Source organism: Nyctereutes procyonoides, unplaced genomic scaffold (assembly GCF_905146905.1).
Source record: "Nyctereutes procyonoides isolate TBG_1078 unplaced genomic scaffold, NYPRO_anot_genome, whole genome shotgun sequence".
Lineage (NCBI taxonomy): Eukaryota > Metazoa > Chordata > Mammalia > Carnivora > Canidae > Nyctereutes > Nyctereutes procyonoides.
The window spans coordinates 16,339,054-16,346,925 of NW_026575044.1; positions in this window are offsets into that span (position 1 = coordinate 16,339,054).

Consider the following 7,872-nt stretch of genomic DNA (forward strand, 5'->3'; position numbering starts at 1 on the left):
ATAAGGTAAAAGAGTCAGCTATTTATAAAGACAAATGAATATGTGAAAATCCATGTATTCCTAAGGATGAGAGAATAGGAAGGAGGAAGGGATAGACAGATGATGGGGGGGTGGGGACACAGCCTTAATGAATGCCAGGATGTCATTGGTGGTCGTCAGCGTCCTCAACTCACTTCTCTGGAAATTGTGATTAAAGAGAAGGAATTAAGCATTTCTTCTGCTTCTCTGGTATGAGCTGTGTTTCAGGATAACCAAATAGCCCACTTGTGGAGGGAAAGTTCTTCCATTCAAAGAATTCAAGATAGTAAATAGAATGGTTGCCCAGAGCTGTTTTCAGTACATCGGTTGCCCCCTTGGTGGGCTTCTATAGTCTACTCCCTCAGCAACAAATCAACCTGCAATTCTGTTATCACCTCATACTTGTATTGAATACAATGTGTTCATCTCCATCATTTCTGGCTGTTCCTGGACCTGAGACTATGAGTGGCTCTCCAGGGCCACATGGAGATCTGATAATGGATCTTGAAGCGGAGGCCCTAGTACCTCCAACTCATGGGTCAGTTCTTTCACGTGGGTCTTTTCTCCCTGTGATTCATTACTCCTCATCTGTGCCAGGTACTGTGTCTGGTTGTGAGGGTTTAAGGAGGGAGCTGCCTGCGGTGGAGCCACTGAGAATAAGATAGAGACCCTTGCATTCACTACAATGTGGGAATTGAGAAATACAGATGTGGGTCCTGGGGAGTCTGGACAGAAGGGGAACTCTGTTGGGTGAAGCAGGTGGGTTTGTAAAGCAGTCAGAGAATGGGGGGAAGAGAATCACAGGCAAGGCTGAGAGAGTGGACGGAGGTTGGGAGGGGTCCCCACAGGACGTGGTATGGTCAGGGGTCCAGAGGGGCTTGTGTGGTGGGGGGTGGGGTGCATGCAGGTGAACCTGGAGTCCTGTTCCTAGTGGAGAGTAGCCCCCTTGAAGTAGCCCCATGGCCTTTGTCTCTGGTTCTTTTGCATGTCCCTGAGGTGACAGAGTCATGGACATACCTGTATTTTTTTAAATGAATTTTTTAAGTTTTTTTTAAATCTAAAAGTATTTATTTATTCATGAGACAGACACACACACACACACACACACACACACACACACACAGAGGCAGAGGCACAGGGAGAAGCAGGCTCCACGCAGGGAGCCCAATGCGGGACTCAATCCCGGGTCCCCAGGATCAGGCCCTGGGCTGAAGGTGGCGCTAAACTGCAGAGCCACCTGGGCTGCCCACATATCTGTATTGATGATGCGTCCGGAAACCCAGTCCCTGCCCCCAAGGAACTTAGACTACAATCAGTGGTTCTCAGACTTTCTCTAGGACACAGTAAGAAAAATTCCAGCCCAACTCAAAGCAAAGGAAGAGAGAGTAAACCAAACAACCTTGGGACACTCCTTTATTTTTATTTTTATTTTTATTTTTTGGACACTCCTTTAAATGCAGCTTCTGGGGGACCTGGGTGGCTCAGCTGGTGAAGCACCTGCCTTGGGCACTGGTCATGATCTCAGGGTCCTGGGATTGAGCCTCCTCCTCCAACTTCTGGCTCTGTCTCTCTCCTTTATCAGAGCAGTTCTGTTGTTGGCTATAAGTATCTGCTTTCTTCACAGGATTGTTTGAAGAAAGTATTTTTTTTTTAATTTTTATTTATTTGTGATAGTCACACACAGAGAGAGAGAGAGAGGCAGAGACACAGGCAGAGGGAGAAGCAGGCTCCATGCACCGGGAGCCCGATGTGGGATTCGATCCCAGGTCTCCAGGATCGCGCCCTGGGCCAAAGGCAGGCGCCAAACCGCTGCGCCACCCAGGGATCCCTGAAGAAAGTATTTTTGAGGGATGCCTGGGTGGCTCAGGTTGAGTATCTGCCTCCAGCTCAGGACATAATCCTTGGGTCCTGGGATTGAGTCCTGTATCAGGCCCCCCAAAGGAAGCCTGCTTCTCCCTCTGCCTGTATCTGCCTCTCTCTCTGTGTCTCTCATGAATAAATAAATAAGGTCTTAAAAAAAAAAAAGAAAATATTTTTGGGATAAGAAGTTTTGGGTTTTCAGAGCCTTAATTTCAATTAAGGTTTTTTTTTTTTTAAAAGATTTATTTATTTCAGAGAAAGAGTCCTCGAGTGCAGGGAGGGGCAGAGGGAGAAGCAGACTTCTTGCTGAGCATGGAGCTCACCCCAGGACCTTGAGATCTTGAAATCAAGAGTGGGCTACTTAACCTACTGAGCCTCCCAGGTACCCCAATTACGGGCTTTGAACAAGAGAGTGAGCAGTGGAGGCAGTTAAAATAGAGAAATACAGTATATGGAGAAGAGGGCCTAGGACGGGCACCCCTATTTCTGACCTGTCTGGGGGCCGCAGGCAGGTCGCTGTGTGGAAGGACAGAGGGAAGAGGAGGCGCCGTTGGAACCTGGGGTCCTGGCAAAGACTCTACTTGAAATAGTGGAATATTCCATGGCAGAGGTAAGTGTGGATGTCTGAGGTATGAACCAGAGTTTTCTAAGTGAATGGGGGGTTGAGGGCATGGTGTGGGCAAGGGCATGGAGAGTTCAGGAAACCCTGCAGGGTGCAGTGGGCCTCCTCCTTCGAGGCCTGGTCTCTCCGGTATGGAGATGGTACTCTGCTTCCAGGTTGTTCTGGATATTTGATGAGGGAATCTGAGCCCTGCTCTCAGGGACCTTGAAGTCAAGACCAGAGGTCAAACTCAAAATACTTTCAGAAACAAGTAGCAAAATTTGTGGCAGTGAAGGACAATGCAATCTAAAGTGTAATTTACTCTATTCTCAGTGGAGGGCCCCATGCCCCGGAGAAGGAAAGCCGAATGTCCGAGGGCAGGACCGCTGTGGTGTGGAGCTAGCGGAGTGCTGACCAGGGAGCAGCAGAGTCTCGCTGTGAGTGGGATGACTTGTGGAGTCCTCAGGCCCAAGGGGCAGTCTGTAGGGGGGTGGGTGTTGAGGGTGGTGACAGAAAGGCAAGTTCTCTGGACTTTATCCTGGGTCCAGGCATTCCCTAAGCACCTGTGGAAGCTGTCAGGCTCTCTTGGCAGTGGCCTGAGACTGTCCTGAAGTGACAAAGTGAGTGGGGTTCATTCTGCTTCCCTCAAGGGAGCCTACTTTATCTATCGGCATGTAGAGAAAAGGTTTGAGGCCTCTGCTTTTGGTCCCAGAAGGCTTCAGACACCTCTGAGCCAAGGAGTGACCATGAGGAAGCAGCAAATGAAGAGATGGGAGCCTATGGAGAGGCTGGGGCTTCGGTGGAACCAGGCCCTGCCTTGGGGAGGTGGGGAGGAGCATGAAGAGATCCTTTCAAGGAAGCACGTGTCAGATTTGCTGTTTCTCGGAAAAGTGGCTGCAGGAGAAACCCAGATGACTTTGGGTCATCCCAGTAAACACATGGAAGGCTAAAGATATCATTTCCTTCAGAACAAACTGTGAGGAGCAGATAATGCTCTAAGGGACACAGGTGCCTGTATGGAGGTGGCTGCCTGAGGATCCTGCATCCATATGGGAAAGCCCATCTGGGAAATGTGGCAGATGGAATTAGGAAACCCAAAGAGTGTCAGCTGGACCGTTCTTCATGAGTCCAAGGGACCCCCTCTCCTAGGCCCCTGCCGTCTGAAATCCTATCTGTTCTTTGGTGGGGGAGGCTCTGTGGAAAAGCTCAGCTCTAGAGCTTTTCACCCTTTCCTGGCTTCTTTAAGTCAAGTCTCATAACCCTGGAGTCATTGGCCTTGTCCCTAGTGTCTGAATTCTGGGGTCACCATCTCATTGGGTCTAGATAGTGGTTCTCTCTGCATGGCCTAGGCTTCCCTTGGCGTTTTATGGGGAAGTGGCAGAGTCAGGGGTCCTGAGTTCCAGTTCTATGTCTGTCATTCCACTGCCTCTGTGCAATAATCTGTCTTTCCCCCAGGGTTTCTTTGAGAGTCTAGTAAGATGATGTCACTGAAAGTGCCTTGACTGGCTCAGGGAGCCTCACTGTTGGAAAAAGTCCCTTGTTCCAAGTGTCAGTGTTCTCTACACAGCTGTCCGTCAGAGCGGCAGGAGGGTAAAACCAGGGCTCTGGAAACCCCTCAGTGCTGCTGGGACCTGGAGCCTACATGGCTCCCTGGACGGAGGTCCCCATGCCCCCATTACAGTCCTGGTGACTTTGCTGTGCAGACGTTCGTGTTCACAGCTATCTGCATTCCAGATCATCGATGGTGTTGCACAGGCCCTGGGTGACCCCTTACCTGCCCCAGAGGCTGACACAACAAATGTCCCATAGAGCGTGGAACACAGGTGCCTGGGAGCTGGGCTGACTTGGGTTCGAGTCCTGGATTTGCATATAGTAGATGCACATCCTGCCTGTGTTACTGAGCTGCTCAAATCCTCAATTTTCCACCTGTGTAACGGGGACAGCAATACTCAGCTTAGAGGTTGGAAAGGTGTATGTAAATCATCAGCACAGAACTTCTGGTTCCCAGTCCAGTGTGCAAACAGTGTGGACGTTGTCATTCCCATTCTTGCAACAAGAAAAGAGCTGAAAAAAACTGAAAGCCAACAACTCTCCTTGGGTTCCTCAGAGAATCGAGGTCACAGGGCAAACCATTGTCCTGAAGATAAGAGAGAAAGACAGGAAATCCCAGCTGATGGGAGCAGAGGCCACTGCTGGAGCCTGGTGGGAGCACTTGGAGGGGACTTGGCTAGAGGGTCAGTGTAAAGAAGGCGAGTGACTAAAGCTCCTAGGGCCCGGCCTTCCAGGAGCCTCCACACCTCCCTGAGTTTTACCTCAGGGAGTCGCGTTGGCTTCTCAAGGTGAAGATCACAGAAGGATCTCCTTGGGCTTCTAGCAAGGAGGAAAATCATAACCATTTGGAATAAGCTAGAGCTCTGTGCTCTCCTTTCCCATTTGAAGGTAAATATTTTACCAGAGCCTATCTGACTGGGGTTTTATCAGGGCCTAGACAACCCAGGAGATGAGAGATGCCCAATTCAGCCCCGAGGCTTTCCTGTGCCTTGTATGAGGAGGAGCTGCAAAGCTTGTGAAGGTCCCAGCCCTGGGCCAGGCCCCACTAAAAGACTGAGACCTAACCATGGGATTTCTGAAGGCTTTCTCTGTCCCCACAGCTCACCAGCACAGCAGTAGGGTCTCCTGCACGGCAATGACATTTACTGCTAAGTGTTTCCCCACTTATTCATGGGGGACATGGCCCAAGACCCACGGTGGATGCCTGAAACCCAGACTCACTGTAGCACCCTGTAGGCACAACATTTCCCAACAGCTACTTATGGTAAAGCTTAATTTTTAAATTAGGCACTAATTTTTACTAATGTATAAATTAGTAAGATGTTAAAAGAATTACCGACAGCGATAGATAGAACAAGCATGACAATATGCTGTAATGAAAGTGATGTGAATGGTTGACAGTAAGAAACTAGGGAAAGCAGAACTGTAGACCCAGGGGTTTGTATATTATTCCAAATAGGCTCACATCGCCTATCCCCCTTTTATTTTTTAAAAGATTTTATTTATTTATTCATGAGAGACACACAGAGAGAGGCAGAGACACAGGCAGAGGGAGAAGCAGGCTCCATGCAGGGAGCCCGATGTGGGACTCCATGCCCGGATCCTTGGATCCCTGGGGATCACGCCCTGAGCTGAAGGCAGGTGCTCAACCACTGAGCCATCCAGGCGTCCCACATCACTTACCCCTTGAGCCTGTTACCTTTGATGTAAAATAGGTGAGCCTCCTTAAGTGAGGTGATGTATGTGAGCATGCTTTGGAAAGTGGAAGGAGGGGTAGAGATGTTAACAATAATTATTAGACAGTAATCCATGCTGGTTTGTGGGTCAGGGAAAGGTCTGTTGGTCAAACATGTGTCTTTTGTCTGCAATAAAAATCTGCCCCCCCCAAAAAAAAATCTGCCCCCATTAGACTCACCTCTTTGGATTCAACTGCTGCTTCTGGTAGTTTCTCCTTATGTACCCCTAAGAGTGGAAGTAACACAGTAGAGATCATAATACCAAGTGAAATGCATCCCTAAAACTCTAGAGAGTTTTTTATTTTCCTGGCATTTCTTCTCAGGTGTGCTTAATTGGTAAAACCCACAATCCTTCCTCCTGAGCCAGAAATCCCAGTTCTTTTTTTACCGTGGTCTTCTTTCCTGCTCACCTTCTTTACTCTCTCATGACTACCACACTCACACAGAACACTGCACTTCTTCTTCTTCTTCTTTTTTTAAGATTTTACTTATTTATTCATGAGAGACCCAGAGAGAGGCAGAGACACAGGCAGAGGGAGAAGCAGGCTCCATGCAGGGAGCCCGATGTAGGACTCCATCCCAGGGCTCCAGGACCACGCCCTGAACTGAAGGCAGATGCTCAACCGCTGAGCCACCCAGGCGTCCCAGAATATCGCACTTCAGACACTTCTGGTCACCAGTGTGTGGGGTTTTACCCTACACCAAGCAATTCTCTGTGATACTGGTTGGGTGTCTTACAATTTAATTCAGTTCTGACACCGCACCATCCACCTGGAGACAGTGTCAGATCCCACAGGTTAAGGGCTCAGTCCCACGGGACTATGCCCATACCTCCATTTGAGATGCCAATCACAAGTAGTAGGCCCCTGGGTCACTCACAATTTCTGTTCAACTTGGCTACAAATTGGGAGTTTCTTCTGAACTCCTACACCTTTGGATTTGATTAATTTGCTAGAGCAGGTCACAAAATTCAGGGAAACACTTAGTTTATTAAAGGGAATGATAAAGATACAGATGAACATCAAGGTGGAAGAGGGGTATAGGGAGAGGTATGTGGGAAAGGTCATGGAGTTTCCATGCTCTGTCTGGGTGCGCCCCTCTCCAATACCTCCAACTGTTCACCAACCTGGAAGCTCCTGCACCCCACATTTTTGGATTTTATGGAACCTTCTTCACATAGGCATGATGGATCATTAACTCCATTTCTAGCCCCTCTCCCCTGTCTGGAGGGTGGGGAGGGGGGAGTGAAAGTTTCAATTTCTGGGATCCCTGGGTGGCACAGCGGTTTAGCGCCTGCCTTTGGCCCAGGGCGCGATCCTGGAGACCCGGGATCGAATCCCACGTCGGGCTGCCGGTGCATGGAGCCTGCTTCTCCCTCTGCCTATGTCTCTGCCTCTCTGTGTGTGTGTGTGTGTGACTATCATAAATTAAATAAAATAAAAATTATAAAAAAAAAAAGAAAGTTTCAATTTCTAATCAGGGCTTGCTCTTACCAGTGACCAGCCCCAACCTGGGAGCCATCCAAGTGCCCACCCAGATTCACCTCATTAGAACAAAAGATGCTCCTAGTGTTCTTATCACATAGGAGATTACAAGGGTTTCAGCAGCCCTGTGTTAGGAACTGGAGTAAATGACCAAATATTAGAACCCAAGATGTTCTCAGTGCTTTCATCACCCAGGAAATCCCAAGGGTTTCAGGAGCTTGTGCCAAACATTCGGAGCAGAAACCAATGATCTATTTTCTCCTAGCTCCAAAGAACACAGACCTCTGAATCATTCACCCTGGCAGTTGGGAATGGGGTGACATGGGATAGAGTAAAAGCTAATTGGTTCTGGGCCTTTTTTTGTGTGTGTTTTTTTTACTCTTTTTTTTGAAAAAAAATTCTTTTTAAAGATTTTATTTATTTATTCATGAGAGACACAGAGAGGGAGGCAGAGACACAGGCAGAGGGAGAAGCAGGCTCCACACAGGGAGCCCGACGTGGGACTCGATCCTGGGTCTCCAGGATCATGCCCTAGGCTGAAGGCAGGCACTAAACCACTGAGCCACCCAGGCTGCCCTCAACCTATGAGCCACCTAGGTGTTCCCTGTTTTTTTGAAATTTT